At 42.2% G+C, this 16,782-nt stretch overlaps 1 long non-coding RNA gene across 1 annotated transcript in view; it reads left to right on the top strand.

Annotated features, from left to right (window-relative positions):
• The first annotated feature begins 1,284 nt into the window (after positions 1 to 1,284).
• Positions 1,285 to 16,782, top strand: part of LOC309639280 — a 33,643-nt gene continuing 18,145 nt past the window's right edge. Inside the window, exon 1 of the long non-coding RNA XR_014251572.1 lies at positions 1,285 to 7,925. This is a non-coding gene — a long non-coding RNA (uncharacterized lncRNA). The remainder of the gene's footprint in view (positions 7,926 to 16,782) is intronic.

Below are 16,782 nucleotides of genomic sequence, written 5' to 3'. Positions count from 1 at the left end.
TAGCCATTCATCAACCACTTTCAAAGAGCTGTCTCCCCTTTTGCTGCTTATTACTGTGATTATCTCCCAGGCTGCATTGCCCACAATGGTTATTGCCTCCAACTCCAGAGGGCCACATCAGCTGCCGCTGACTTTTATTCCCGCAAATAAAAATGGAAGCTCCACAACGAGAAAACCGCGGGCTCAAGAGACAAAGCCCATAAATTCGAATTTTAAAGGCGGAAAGATGATGACAGTAGTTCCCTGGGTGCCGCCTCCCACATCCCCTCTGTACCCATTGCACTGTGCACGGCTATCCTCCAGAGAGAGTCCCTCTGAGCTCAGAAGGGCCCCCCAATAGGTGAGTGAGAGGGTGACAAATTCGGAAGAATTAGGGTGAGTTGCAGTGGTTTACACAGCCCCTCCCCCAACCAATGTACACAGGCCTACGTAGACCTCCTCCTGGTACCAAAAAAAAAAAAAAAAGTCAAATAAAAACCATCTTGCTCTCTGGATATTATGTCTGTGTATGTTTTCTGCGTGTATAGACATTTTCAACTAATTTCCTATTTATTGTCCTCAGTGGGGAGTCTGGTCCCTTCCTAAAGCAGGCTGAGCTCTTCCAGCGGCTGGAGGTGACAGCAGCAGCTGTCAGGCTAGGAGTGTGGGCTGAAGAGGCAGAGACCTCTTCCAGGCAGGGGGTGCCTTCCCTGAACACCCTTCCTAATGGTCCCCCCCTGCATCCCCTAATCCACACTCCAGCTCCTCCTATTACCCAATATTATTCTCATTGTAACCTTTAGCACCATAGCAGTATCTTGACTTGCTACTGCCTGTCTCCTCTGCTAGAGTATAAGCTCCATAAGGGCAGAGACCTTGTTTGACTTATGTAGTAGCCTTGATGTTCTAGGCATGTAATAGACACTATTAAGTGTTGTTGTTGTTAGTAGTAGTAGTAGTAATAGTAGTATATCCACCTGTCTCTACACCTAGAGCACTGCCTGGCCTATAGCAGGTCCTGAATAAGTACTACTTGAACAATTGAATAAACAGAGAAGGAAGGCCCCCTGAGGTTTGCTGGAGGATGGGGTTGAGCACCGTCATCTCTCCAGGGCCACAGGATGAAACCAGGTGACCTAGAGGAGGAAGAGTGGCTCACTTAGAGGACCCAAGCCTCTTTTAAAATCTCATCCCTGAGCCCAAGAGCCACAGTGATTTAGAAATTGGAAGGACCTGTAAGTATCAGGGAGTCAGACCTCCCACCCACCCGAATGTCCCGAATCATGTCCCGAATCATGGCTGCCCAGTCTCCACTTGCATGTTTCCAGGAGCAGGAGTTCCCCCTCACGCAGAACAGCTCAGTCATCTATTCAAGGCCCTAATTCCCATGCTGAAGGCTGGGCTAGCCCTGGGGGCACAGAGAGGAAATCAGTTACCCTGTCCTTTCTGGCCTTGCTCTGAGACCCACCCCCATCCCACCACTGGAACGATGAAATGGACAGCTCTCTAGAAGAGCCCTCTTGAGCCCCAACATGCTTCTTCTGTCCAGGTTAAATGTTTCCAGTCCCTGTGATTTTTCCCCATATGACCCCATATTTAGTCTCCTTGGTTATGACTCTTGAACATGTACTAATTTTTCACTGTTCCTTTAAAACTATGCTGCCTAGAACCAAGGATATTACCACAGGTGGGGTCTGTCTACAAGAATATCACCTCCTTTTCTCTATTCACTAGGCTTCTGTTAACGTAGCTCTGAGATTAATTGAAATTACCAAAAGAGAATGCTGAGATGAAGAAAACGGCCGCCCTTGAAGAAAACCCCTTCATTATGGGATGGGCTTACAAAGAAGGACCAGAGAAGGAACTGAGAAGGAGTAGTCAGAAGGTAGGTGGAAACAGGAGAGCACACTTTCCCAGATACAAGAAGGATGGGAGAACATCCCAAAGCTGCAGGTGGTAAATAACCATACAGACCCTGCAGGGAGGCCAAGAGAATGGGATGAGATAGAGGGCTTTGTCTAATGATTTAGCTCATCATAACCTTCAAGGGAGATTTTCCATGACATGGAAGGACCAGAAGTTGGACTGCAAGGTGCAGAGGAGAAAATGAGACGTGGAGAAGCAGAGGCAGGCGGTATAGACAACACCTTCAAGATCCAAAGGGAGGACTTGATTGCTGGGAGCTGGGGTGGGCCAGGGACTTAGGCAAGAGCTCAGACACTATGGTGCACATCACAGTTTGTGTGTCCAGACTCTTCTTTCTTCTGGGAACCATATGCCCTCTTCTTTTGGGGTCATAATCCTCCCCAACCTCAACCATTTCGTTTTAGTGGGACCTGGGCCTTGAGTCTCTGCTCAGCCAATCAAAGCCCTTCCCTGGGATTTCTCAAATTAGAACCAAGGGAATAGAGGCTTTTCCTCTCTAGTGTTGAAACCTGGGTTTGTGAGTCCAAGAGTAGCCAATGGTCCCTGTGGTAGCCCAGCCTGGTGGAGAAAGTCCATGTGGGAAAATTCAGTTGACATTTAGAGAAACAGAAGTCTTGTCCTGGAGCATGTGAGTGCCTGACACTCAACTCTGTCCCTGCCTGCTTGGCCTGAGATATGGTCATTTGAGTCAATAGAGCCAGTTGGATCTTAGACTAAATCAAACTGGGTTTCTGTTACTTTCTACTAAAAAAATTTTCATCTCATGACTGTAGACCAAAGAGCAGGTTCACAATGTTTGTTACCCAAGATGCTTGATGCTAAAGTCATTCATGTATAGAGCCAGGGCAGCCCTCGTGGGCCACTTGTCCCTCTTGAGCCTGATGTCCTCAGTCTGACAACTAGAGATGGTTACGCCTAGCAACTGTTCCTGCTATGAAAATGGAGCCGGGCTGGCTGCCTATGGAGAAGGTTATTTGCTTCATAAGCAGGAGGACCCAAGGCACATCATGGCAGAGCCCAGGCTCGCCTTTCTTTCCTATTTCACATTATATTTCACCCTGGCAAGAATGATTCTTCTTGGCCAGGAAATTGATTTTAAATCACCCTTCTTGTTGCTGACAGCCCCCATGAAACTCTCCCTTCCTGGGGCCTTTGCCTTCTCTCCCTCTCTGAAAAGCCCTCCTCTCAGCCCATCCTCCAGTGTCCCCTCTACACACACACACACACACACACACACACACACACACAGAGCTCTTCTCCATGCTGGGGATTTTATTTTTCCCCAATTCCATTTATTGATGCACTTTTATAACCAACTCCATCTGTGGCACTGAGACCAGTCTGGAGTGATGGGACCCTGGGAGAGGAGGCCAGGAAGCCGGCTGGAGGAAATGCAAACTTTAATTCTTGCCACCTGCCTAGAGGAAGCGAGCTGGTACGGGGCAAGCGGAGGCTGACCGGTTGTTCCAGGAGGAACTTAAGGAAGGGATGGAGACTCTGATGCCATGGCCGTGAGCTCTATAGACCAACATCCTCAGCTAAGACACCAGACACCAAGCGGGGAGGAGAAAACACAGAGAGGTGTGGAAGGAAGAAACTGCAAGACCACTGACAGAGCTCCTCCTGGGGCCCTGACCACCACCTTTCATGTGTACGTTGCCACTGTGCATTATCTATCCCAGTGCCTGGCTGCAGGGGACATGCCTGGGAAATTGGTGCACAGGCTTTGGAGTCTGAAAGGCTTTAAGAAGAGGCTGGGGTCTGCCAGCCTTTTCTTAAAGGACCAGATGGTACATACTTTAGGGTTTGCAAGCCAAGAAGTCTCTCACAACTACTAAGTTCTGCCATTGTAGAACCACAGCCACCACACACAACATGTAACTGAATGGGCATGGCTGTGTCCTAATAAAACTTTATTTACAAAAACAGGCAGCCTGCCCTCAGGTCATAATTGGCCCCTCCCTCCCGTCATCCTCCCAGTTCAGGTGCAACTCACAAAACTGATTATAGCCACAGGCGTTCAGCCCAGTTGCTCAAAGGAAAACTGCAAAATTGTGAGAAAGCAAGTACTCGTGGTACAGCCTAGTGGTCAAAACCACAGGCTAGGTTCAAGCCTGGCTTTGTCACTTACAAGCTCCGTAACCTTAGAAAAGTTACTTACCTGTTCTGTGCTTCAGCAGCGTCATCTGTAAAATGAAGATGCTAAACACTGCGTGTGTGTAAGGACGTGATTATTCAGCTCATGTGCTAAAACAGTATCTGGAAGATAGTATGAGCCTTATTATCAAGGAGTCTGGTGAGACTGTGAGATGGGTAACAGAAGGAGGCTTTCATGTGATGGCAGAGGAAGGCCTCTTAATCTAACCTTAGGAGGGCTTCCCAGAGGAGGTGCCCTTGGACCTGAGGCCCTGACAATAAGTAGGAGTCACTCAGGGGAAGAAGATGGAAGCATGTTTGTGCATCTCATTAAAGGCAAGAAAAAGTAAGTCTTTTTTAAGGCCTCACAAGGAGGCTTGGTATTGCCAGGATTTGCTGCAAAGCAACCAGGGAGAGACCAGGCTGGTGAGATAAGCAGAGGCCAGATCATGCGAGACTATGTATGCTATGCAGCAGAAAGTGGATTTTATCTTCACGACACTGGGGGCTATGGAAATGTTTTAATTGGAGGAGATCTGTACCTAGATGTGTGCTCCCTCTTGCTGCGGTCTAGAGGATGGATTAGAGCGGACAAGGGTAGAGGCATGGGGACCACCAGGAAGCCCTTGCATAGATTAGGGCAGGGAGGAAGTGGCTGCCCTAAGGCAGGGACCCTGGGAGGAGAGAAGAGGCACAAGCAGGAGATGTTAAGGAGATAGAAGCATCCAGATACGGAATCCTGTTGGACATGTGGAATGGTCAAGAGGGAGGAGGCTAGAGTGACTCCCAGGTTTTGACCTAACTAAAATCATGACCAGCAGAATCAATTGACATCACCACTTGCCTTTACAGTTCTGACACAGCAGAGCTTTATCACAGACTGATTTGGGGCCAGAACTCAAAAAGCATCATGCAGACATCTCTTCAAGATCCTGATTTCAATTCTTTTGGACATATACCCAGAATTGGGATTGCTGGATCATAGGGCACTTCTATTTTTAATTGGGAGGAACCTCCATATTGTTTTCATAGCTGCTGTAGCATTTTGCATTCCCACCAACAGTGCACAAGTGTTCCAATTTCTCCACAACCTTGCCAAGGCTTATTATATTTTGATTTTTTTAAAAGATCCGTCCTAACAAGTGTGAATGATATCTCACTGTGGTTTTGATTTACATTTCTATGGTGATTAGTGATGTTCAGCACCTTTTCATGTGCCTGTTGGTCATTTGTACGGCTTCTTTGCACTCCCATGTTCAATGACGCATTATACACAATAGCCAAGATATGGAAACAACCCAAAAGTCCATCACCAGACAAATGGCTAAAGAAAATACACATCCAGTGGAGTATTACTTAAGCTTAGAAAAGAAAGAAATCATATCACTTGTGGTAACATAAATGGACCTTGAAGACATTATGCTAAGTGGAATAAATCAATCACAGAAGGACAAATATTACATGATTCCACTTGCATGGGGAATCTAAAGTAGTCAAACTTACAGAAGTAGAAAATAGATTGGTGGTTGCTAGAGGGTGGGGGGGTAGAAACGGGAAGTTGTTGCTCAATGAGTATAATATTTCAGTTATACAGGATGAAGAAGTTCCAGAGGTTTGCTGTATAACATAGTGCCCATAGTTAACAATATGGTATTGTGCACTTAAAAAATAAAAAGGGTAGGTCTCATGTTAATTGTTCTTATCACACAAAAAAGCAAAGGGACACAAGGAAACTTTTGGAGGTGATGGGTGTGGTTATTACCTTGATTGCGGTTATTGTATCACAGGTGTATGCATATGTCCAAACTTAAATTGAACATATTAAATATGTGCAGTTTTTGGTACATTGATTATACCTCAATAAAACTGTTTTTTTAAAAAACCTGAGGCAGTAAGGAGCCTGTCAGAGGCCATTTTATCCATCCCTCTGCCTCAGGACCCATCTGCATTCAACCCATCTAAATGGTCAGCCACGGGTACAGTAAAGGACAGATGCTCCATGAACACACAGGTTGGCTCTGCTCTCAAGCAGGAAGCTGCTCCTACATGGACGTGAAGGTCTTGTGAACCTGGAGAGTCAGAGCTTTTAACTATTAGGCAGACTGGGCCCCTGCTTCCTTTTATTTCTTTTAAAATTAGCCAGCCAGGTCAGCTTCCTTGCTGTAGGGGGAGGGAGGGTCTGGCACATAGCCACCCCAACTGCATCACAGTTAAAGCTCCATGGCCCCAGCCACGACAGATGCAATTTATCTACAGCCAAGGCAAGGAGGGGGAAAAAATGCCATTTCTTCCCTTCCTTGCTGTTAGAGGCCATTTATCACTTTCGTTATTTTTATAGCAGTGTGGAGTGCTCAGCCCTCACTGCTGCCCCCCAGGAAATGTGAACAAATGAGGAATCTGGAACCCATGCTATCAAGGAAGGCATCAAAGCACAGAGGGGTGATTAAGAATGGGATGTCATGCCTCTTCAATAAGTGGTGCTGGGAAAACCGGACAGGTACATGTAAAAGTATGAAATTAGAACACTCCCTAACACCATACACAAAAATAAACTCAAAATGGATTAAAGACCTAAATGTAAGGTCAGACACTATCAAACTCTTAGAGGAAAACATAGGCAGAACACTCTATGACATAAATCACAGCAAGATCCTTTTTGACCCACCTCCTAGAGAAATGGAAATAAAAACAAAAATAAACAAATGGGACCTAATGAAACTTAAAAGCTTTTGCACAGCAAAGGAAACCATAAACAAGATGTAAAGACAACCCTCAGAATGGGAGAAAATATTTGCAAATGAAGCAACTGACAAAGGATTAATCTCCAAAATTTACAAGCAGCTCATGCAGCTCAATAACAAAAAAACAAACAACCCAATCCAAAAATGGGCAGAAGACCTAAATAGACATTTCTCCAAAGAAGATATACAGATTGCCAACAAACACATGAAAAAATGCTCAACATCATTAATCATTAGAGAAATGCAAATCCAAACTACAATGAGATATCATCTCACACCGGTCAGAATGGCCATCATCAAAAAATCTACAAACAATAAATGCTGGAGAGGGTGTGGAGAAAAGGGAACCCTTTTGCACTGTTGGTGGGAATGTATATTGATACAGCCACTATGGAGAACAGCATGGAGGTTCCTTAAAAAACTAAAAATAGAACTACCATACGACCCAGCAATCCCACTACTGGGCATATACCCTGAGAAAACCATAATTCAAAAAGAGTCATGTACCAAAATGTTCATTGCAGCTCTATTTACAATAGCCAGGACATGGAAGCAACCTAAGTGTCCATCATCGGATGAATGGATAAAGAAGATGTGGCACATATATACAATGGAATATTACTCAGCCATAAAAGGAAACGAAATTGAGTTATTTGTCACGAGGTGGATGGAGTTAGAGTCTGTCATACAGAGTGAAGTAAGTCAGAAAGAGAAAAACAAATACAGTATGCTAAGAGATATATATGGAATCTAAGGAAAAAAAAATAAGATCATGAAGAACCTAGTGGCAAGACGGGAATAAAGACACAGACCTACTAGAGAATGGGCTTGAGGATATGGGGAGGGGGAAGGGTAAGATGTGACAAAGTGAGAGAGTGGCATGGACATATATACACTACCAAACGTAAAATAGATAGCCAGTGAGAAGCAACCGCATAGCACAGGGAGATCAGCTCTGTGCTTTGTGACCACCTAGAGGGGTGGGATAGGGAGGGTGGGAGGGAGGGAGATGCAAGAGGGAAGAGATATGGGGATATATGTATATGTATAACTGATTCACTTTGTTATAAAGCAGAAACTAACACACCATTGTAAAGCAATTATACTCCAATAAAGATGTTAAAAAAAAAAAAAGAATGGGATGTCAAATTCCCACCCCCCTGCTGTCTCTAGTTCTTATTTTAACTCTCTCCCATGCCCCAGAATTCTCCAGATAATTTATCTGAGTTGTGGACCAGAATGGAAGAGTTGTTCTAAAACACCTGGAGCATCAGTAGACTTTGAAAAAGGAGATTACTGTAATGCTCATGCCAAGTGACCTCTGATTTAAGCCAGCAGAGTAAGCAAAACTGACTCAATGAGAAAATTTGGTGTGAGACCTGTAGGACTTAAAGTTTTGCTGGAAAGATGGAAAGGTGAAGAAAGAAAATAGAACCTACTCTCATTTGGGTGAAGGTTAGTGTTGCTCAACTCAAAGCAGAAGTGAGTGCTTTAATGCATTGATAGATTCTATTTGCCTTGCTACAATGGGGAAGATGTGTATAGTGGAGTTTTGATATTATATGAACCTGAATCTGAATCTTGACTTCTCCAGTACCTCAGGGATTTATAAACTGGGAATAATTATATCCATATCATAGGGTTGTTATTTTTTTAATTAAAATACCAGCATTATTTTTTTGCTGCTCAAATGGTTCAAGCTTTAGTCATTGGGAGCTCCATCAAGTTGGCTCCTATCTTCTTTCAACAAATCTCCAGATATTCTAAGCTCATCTTGTATTTTCCATTCCTCACTCCTGGAATCAACCACTTCTTCTAGGACCCCCAGTTCCTTTTAATGGAAAATGGTGTTTAGAGACCAAGATGTGAGCATTACATGTGCTCATGGTTACTGAGGTGTCATTGATTCTAGGCCCTCTCATCAGACAGAGCTAGGAAATATAGGTATGTGCACCAACCCATGCATATATGCATATAGATATTTCTTCATCTATCTATATTGTGGTTCTGCAAGAAGAAAATGAGGTAGGAAACTTAAGAGAATGTTTTATCTTTGCAACTTTTCTGTTCACTCAAAATTAAAGGTTTTTTTTAAAGTATATAAAGAATCTAGAATGTACTAGGCATGCAATAGCTTCAGATTCCCTTTCCATCCCTCCACTTCCTGAACTTGACTGCTCTACCTCAAGAATTTATAAGTAGCCCCATAGGATTGTTGCAAAACATACTGGATGTGTTTCAGGATGTGCCCTATTACAGCCAACTAGCGGCAGGAACCATTCTGGCCAAGCTCTTTGAGCAATTAGCTGACTCTATCCAAAGTTTGAAGCTGAGTCTTTTATAATCTGGAGGGGGATATAGTTTAGGCTCCCTTAGAAGCAGACCCTGAGACAGGATTCAAGTGCTAGTCATTTGTTTGGGGGGCACCAGGAACACTATATGGAAACGGGAAATCATCCAGAGAGAGGAAGGCAGCCAAAATGTGTGCACTAATAAGCCAGCTTCCCCAGTGAGGGACTGCAACAGAATCCCATAAGGAAACTCCAGGAAATGCTATAAAGCACATGCCTCAAAACTATCCACACACACCCAGCAAAGTAGCTAGGGGATTTTACATACAAACTCACATTCATCATTGGTTGAAGGCTGCTCCCAGGGTTGATGCTTCCCCAGCACATGCAGAGTGGCCTCCTGTGGTTCTGGGGAAAGCCCCAGGACCAGTGCTGCAGATACTGTAGATGGGCCTTAGCTTGCCCCAGACACCAGTGGCCATGCCAGACCCAAGATCAGTCTGCTTGTCTCCATTTCCTCAGCTTCTCCAGTTCTCCTGAGCTTCCTTGAGAGGACTACGTAATGGGAAGAGAATTACGACATCTCCTGAGCTTTTGGCTTAGGAGGAGAAGATTTGTCAAGGAAGAGCCAGTTTCATCTAACCAAATATTCATTAAACTGTGACAAGGTAGCCGGACCTACAAATTTCCTCAAAATGATATTAAAATGTATTTATATAGAGAGCTAAGTGGCATTTCTCTATATATGAATATGTAAATTTCTGGGTTTGTAAGTATCTGTGGTTGAGAATGAGAATGAGAGTGAGTACAGAGCCGTGAATTCATAAAGAAGTTTTAAAGAAGCTCTTTCCAACCTTTTGGTGTGTTACGTTATTAAGGTACAGTAGACGTGCAAAGTATCTTGTAAATTTAAAAGTTTAATGCATCATTTGCAGAAGTTTTCCACCGAGTTTGCTCTAAGAAAGGGCAATGAGGAGAAAGGGAGGTCATCTCAACCTTTCCCCTTAAGAAGAGCTTCATGGTTGGCTTCCCCAGCCAGAACCAGCATCCCTCCCTGTATCTTGAGGATCCAGAGCTTCTTGCGTGGCAGGCTTGCCATGTAAAGATGCAGATGGTACCCAGCACAAGCACACCCAGCCTAGGGATGATGGAGCACTGAAATCTTGCCCACACTTCCGTCACCAAGCCAAGCACACTGATGCAGGATTGCAACTGCCAAGAAGAAGAGGTATCTTTTATAAATTTGCACAAAAGCACCATGTGGGTCAACAGCATTCATATGTGTAACATGCATTATATGCAAGCACCAAAGACAAGGAGTTATCAATTTAAGCATTGCAAGACCAGGACACAGAGAGGAAAAAGACTTGTCCAGGGTATATTCGTTTGCTGGGGCTGCCATAACAAAGTGCCGCAGACAGGGTGGCTTCAACAACAGAAATGTATTGCCTCACAGTTCTGGAGGCTAGAAGTCCAAGATCAAGGTGTCAGCAGGATTAGTTCCTTCTGAGGTTCTCTCATCAGCTTATATATGACCGTCTTCTCCCTGTGTCTTCATATGGTCTTCCTTCTATTATGTGTCTGTGTCTTCATCTCCTCTTCTTATAAGGACACTAGCCATATTGTATTTGGGCCCACCCTAATGACCTCATTTTAGCTTAATCACCTCTTTAAAGACCCTATCTCCAAATATAGTCACATTCTCAGGTACTGGGGAGTTAGGACTTCAACATAGGGGTTTTGGAGGTGGGGGGTTGGGGGGGGCACAATTCAGCCCATAACACAGGGCAACGCAGAAAGTCATTAATGATTCCAGAAATAGAACTTAATATTTTCTGACTTCCTATCTATGAAACTCTGGGGCTTATTCCAAAGTCATCGTGTCCCAGTCAACCCTTGTTTTTGACAGAGGTGTAAATGGAATTGCAGACACTAAGAAGAAGAAAAAAGGCAGTCTGCCTCACTGCTGTTCCTGCTTAGTGAGTCATGTTGCCATCCCTAAATGGAGCCAGGATCTCCTATGACACCCACATAATACCCACCTCCACTGGTTCCTTCAGCAGAGGAAGAGAATGTCATTCCAGAGCCAAGAGCTCACAGGTGCCTGTTAGACACCCACTTCCCTCCACTGAGCAGCCACGTCCCACCTGGTCTACACAGAGAATGGGTTTCCACAAACCCAGCTCCCAGAGACATTTGTGTCATTTCTGCATGATGAAGAGGTCACCACGGTGAAGCCCCTTCCATGTCAAACTTCTGCAGGGAAGAGGCTGTGCTCACCTCCACGCAGGGCTTTGGATGATCTATGTAAATGGAACCTTCTAAAGTAGTGCAGTGCACGACCAACATAACTGTATGGGACAGCCCTGCCATGGTATCAACACCCGTTACCCCATAAGTTGTTTCTATCTGTTCCCTCCTTCTCCCCTCCTCTCAACTTCTTGCCCCTTCCCAGTCTTTTGTTATGGTAAAACTGCTTCTTCCTTACAACCAATCAACCAATGGACAGCACTGTATCCAGTCTCCCAGATTGCCCCCAGTTACCGCCACCTCCTGGAATTTACACCCCCAAATTGTACCAGGGTGATTGATAGAATACTGCAAACATGATGGCATGCCACTTTCAAGATCAGGTTACAAAAACAATGTGGCTTCTATCTTGATCAGTTTCTCTCTCTTGCTCTCTTGAATCTTTCGGTCTGGACGAAGCCGTGTCATAGGAAACCATTTGGTAAGATCCACCTAGCAAGGAACAGGAGCTTCCTGCCAACAGACACATGAGTGAGCTCAGACAGATCCCCCAAACACAGACAATCTTCAGATGACTGCAGCCCTGGCTGACCCACAGCTAAGCTGCTCCTGGATTTCTGACCTACAGAAACTATGAGATAATAAATATTTATTGTTTTAAGCTGATAAGTTTGGGGTCACTTGTTACACAGCAACAGATAACCAATGCAAGCAAACCACATGTGGAGTCAGATCAACTCAGCCCCTCACAGAATCACCTCCACTGAGCTGAGTTTGGATGTTCTGCCCCAGATTTTATCAGAGGTGGTTACAAGAAACAGCCACATAGACTGTGCCACCAGTTCTGCTGCACACCTGTGATTAAGCGTATTGTTTACTGCTTCGTTAACTTCGTGGTTCTCTTTGTAAAGGGCCATGTGAGAAACACTTTAAGAGTTTAGAACAGGGTTTGCCTTTATTCAGGTATTCATGATCTGAACTCCTACAGTTACGTGTTTACCTAGGGAAGCAAAAGTCTCCACATATAATATTAGTCCTCTCTCCTTAATATTCCTCCCACATGCACACTAGGGTCTATGCCTTCCTCTCCTATCAACATCTATGGTGCTCAACCTTTCCCTGGTTGACAGAGGATCAATACCCTGGGAATACAATGCAAACTGATTGCAAAGTATAATTGCAAATATTGCAGAGGAAGGGGGCAGGATTTCATAAAGTCTATGAGAGTGAAGTTGAGGAACTGCTGGCGTCGATTGCAAAGGCTTTGACGAATGCGTATTTGGGAGCGTTAGAGCAGTTAACAGCTGAAGAGGGGAGAACAGCAAGGACGATGATACCATGAAGACTTTGAAAGGGATTGGTTTGAATATCAAAGGAATAAGAGAGGCTCTGGAGAAAATTGATAAAGCGCTCAAAGAGTTTTTGCAAAAAATAACACTTTTATGATCATGCTGCAAAAGTCAAACATGAATTTGAGAATGTTATTTCATTCTACCATATACTTTTGTTGGAAAAATTCCACCAAAAAAGTCAGCCCTTGGTTTCCTCTGTTCATTCAAACAGCAGACTGATAGTAGCATGTGCAAATCCAATTTTGTTAAGTTTACAATAAAATAAACTTATTTTTAATAATTTTTGCTTTCACATTTGAAGATACAGTCTAACAAAGCTCTGTTTTAAATATTAGCTGTTAGATGTTTGTCCCATCTTTAAGGCCAATTTATTTATTTATTTTTTGAAATTTATTTTATTTTTTTTATATAGCAGGTCCTTATTAGTTATCTATTTTATACATATTAGTGTATATATGTCAATCCCAATCTCCCAATTCATCCCACCACCACTACCGTGCCCACTTTCCCCCCTTGGTGTCCATACGTTTGTTCTCTACATCTGTGTCTCTATTTCTGCCTTGCAAACTAGTTCATCTGTACAATTTTTCTAGATTCCACATATATTTGTTAATATACGATATTTGTTTTTCTCTTTCTGACTTACTTCACTCTGTATGACAATCTCTAGGTCCATCCACATCTCTACAAATGACCCATTTCATTGCTTTTTATGGATGAGTAATATTCCATGGTATATATGTACCACATATTCTTTATCCATTCATCTGTCAATGGGCATTTAGGTTGCTTCCTTGACCTGGCTATTGTAAATAGTGCTTTTTGAATTGTGGTTTTCTCAGGGTATATGCCCAGTAGTGGGATTGCTGGGTCGTATGGTAATTCTATTTTTAGTTTTTTAAGGAACATCCATACTGTTCTCCATAGTGGCTGTATCAGTTTACATTTCCACGAACAGTGCAAGAGGGTTCCGTTTTCTCCACACCCTCTCCAGCATTTGTTGTTTGTAGATTTTCTGATGATGGCCATTCTAACTGGTGTGAGGTGATACCTTATAGTACTTTTGATTTGCATTTCTCTAATAATTAGTGATGCTGAGCAGCTTTTCATGTGCCTATTGGCCATCTATATGTCTTCTTTGGAGAAATGTCTATTTAGGTCTTCTGCCCATTTTTGGATTGGGTTGTTTGTTTTTTTGTTATTGAGCTGCATGAGCTGCTTGTAAATTTTGGAGATTAATCCTTTGTCAGTTGCTTCATTTGCAAATATTTTCTCCCATTCTGAAGGTTGTCTTTTCATCTTGTTCATGGTTTCCTTTGCTGTACAAAAGCTTTTAATTTTCTTTAGGTCCCATTTTTTTGTCATTCTTTTTATTTCCATTTCTCTAGGAGGTGGGTCAAAAAGGATCTTGCTGTGATTTATGTCATAGAGTGTTCTGCCTATGTTTTCCTCTAAGAGTTTGATAGTGTCTGGCCTTACATTTAAGTCTTCAATCCACTTTGAGTTTATTTTTGTGTATGGTGTCAGGGAGTGTTCTAATTTCATTCTTGTACATGTAGCTGTCCAGTTTTCCCAGCACCACTTATTGAAGATGCTGTCTTTTCTCCATTGTATATTCTTGCCTCCTTTATCAAAGATAAGGTGACCATATGTGCATGGGTTTATCTCTGGGCTTTCTATCCTGTTCCCTTGATCTATATTTCTGTTTTTGTGCCAGTACCATACCGTCTTCATTTCTGTAGCTTTGCAGTATAGTCTGAAGTCCAGGAGCCTGATTCCTCCAGCTCCATTTTTCTTTCTCAAGATTGCTTTGGCTATTCAGGGTCTTTTTTGTTTCCATACAGATTGTGAAATTTTTTGTTCTACTTCTGTGAAAAATGCCATTGATAGTTTGATCAGGATTGCATTGAATCTGTAGATTGCTTTGAGTAGTATAGTCATTTTCACAATGTTGATTCTTCCAGTCCTAGAACATGGTATATCTCTCCATCTATTTGTATCACCTTTAATTACTTTCATCGGTGTCTTATAATTTCCTGCATACAAGTCTTTTGTCTCCTTAGGTAGGTTTATTCCTACGTATTTTATTCTTTTTGTTGCAATGGTAAATGGGAGTGTTTTCTTAATTTCACTTTCAGATTTTTCATCATTAGTGTATAGGAATGCAAGAGATTTCTGTGCATTAATTTTGTATCCTGCTACTTTACCAAATTCATTGATTAGCTCTAGTAGTTTTCTGGTAGCATCTTTAAGATTCTCTATTTATAGTATCATGTCATCTGCAAACAGTGACAGCTTTACTTCTTCTTTTCCAATTTGGATTCCTTTTATTTCTTTTTCTTCCCTGATTGCTGTGGCTAGGACTTCCAAAATTATGTTGAATAATAGTGGTGAGAGTGGATATCCTTCTCTCGTTCCTGATATTAGAGGAAATGTTTTCAGTTTTTCACCATTGAGGATGATGTTTGCTGTGGGTTTGTCGTATATGACCTTTCTTATGTTGAGGTAGGTTCCCTCCATGCCCACTTTCTGGAGGGTTTTTATCATAAATGGGTGTTGAATTTTGTCAAAAGCTTTTTCTGCATCTATTGAGATGATCACATGGTTTTTATTCTTCAGTTTTTTAATATGGTGTATCACATTGGTTGATTTGTGTACGTTGAAGAATTCTTGCATCCCTAGGATAAATCCCACTTGATCATGGTGTATGATCCTTTTAAGGTGTTGTTGGATTCTGTTTGCTAGTATTTTGTTGAGGATTTTTGAATCTTTGTTCATCAGTGATATTGGTCTGTAGTTTTCTTTTTTTGTAGTATCTTTGTCTGGTTTTGGTATCAGGGTGGTGGTGGCCTCATCAGATGAGTTTGGGAGTGCTCCTTCCTCTGCAATTTTTTGGAACAGTTTGAGAAAGATGGGTGTTAGCTCTTCTCTAAATATTTGATAGAATTCACCTATGAAGCCATCTGGTCCTGGACTTCTGTTTGTTAGAAGATTTTAAATCACAGTTTCAATTTCATTACTTGTGATTTGTCTGTTCATATTTTCTATTTCTTCCTGGTTCAGTCTTGGAAGGTTTTACCTTTCTAAGAATTTGTCCATTTCTTCCAGGTTGTCCAAATTATTGGCATAGAGTTGCTTGTAGTAGTCTCATATGATGCTTTGCATTTCTGCAGTGTCTGTTGTAACTTCTCTTTTTTCATTTCTAATTTTATTGATTTGAGTCCTCTCCCTCTTTTTCTTGATGAGTCTGGCTAAAGTTTTATCAATTTTGTTTATCTTCTCAAAGAACCAGCTTTTAGTTTTATTGATCTTTGTTTTTGTTTTCTTTGTTTCTGTTTCATTTATTTCTGCTCTGATCTTTATGATTTCTCTCCTTCTGCTAACTTTGGGTTTTGTTTGTTCTTCTTTCTCTAGTTCCTTTAGATGTAAGGGTAGATTGTTTATTTGAGATTTTTCTTGTTTCTTGAGGTAGGATTGTATTGCTATAAACTTCCCTGTTAGAACTGCTTTTGCTGCATTCCATAGCTTTTGGATCATCGTGTTTTCATTGTCATTTGTCTCTAGTTATTTTTTGATTTCCTCTTTGATTTCTTCAGTAATCTCTTGGTTATTTAGTAACGTATTGTTAGGCTCCATGTGTTTCTGTTTTTTACGTTTTTTTCCCCTGTAATTGATTTCTAATCTCATAGCGCTGTGGTCAGAAAAGATGCTTGATATGATTCCAATTTTCTTAAATTTACTGAGGCTTTATTTGTGACCAAAAATATGATCTATCCTGGAGAATGTTCTATGTGCACTTGAGAAGAAAGTGTAATCTGCTGGTTTCGGATGGAATGTCCTATAAATATCAATTAAGTCCATCTTGTTTAATGTGTCATTTAAAGCTTGTGTTTCCTTATTAATTTTCTGTCTGGATGATCTGTCCATTGGTGTGAGTGAGGTGTTAAAGTTCCCCACTGTTATTCTGTTACAGTCAATTTCTTCTTTTAGAGCTGTTAGCATTTGCCTTATATATTGAGGTGCTCCTATGTTGGGTGCACATATATTTATAATTGTTCTATCTTCTTCTTGGATTGATCCCTTGATCATTATGTAGTGTCCTTCCTC

Source organism: Balaenoptera physalus, assembly GCF_965194825.1.
Source record: "Balaenoptera physalus genome assembly, chromosome: 1".
Classification (NCBI taxonomy): domain Eukaryota; kingdom Metazoa; phylum Chordata; class Mammalia; order Artiodactyla; family Balaenopteridae; genus Balaenoptera; species Balaenoptera physalus.
This window is presented reverse-complemented; position numbering and strand designations above follow the sequence as displayed.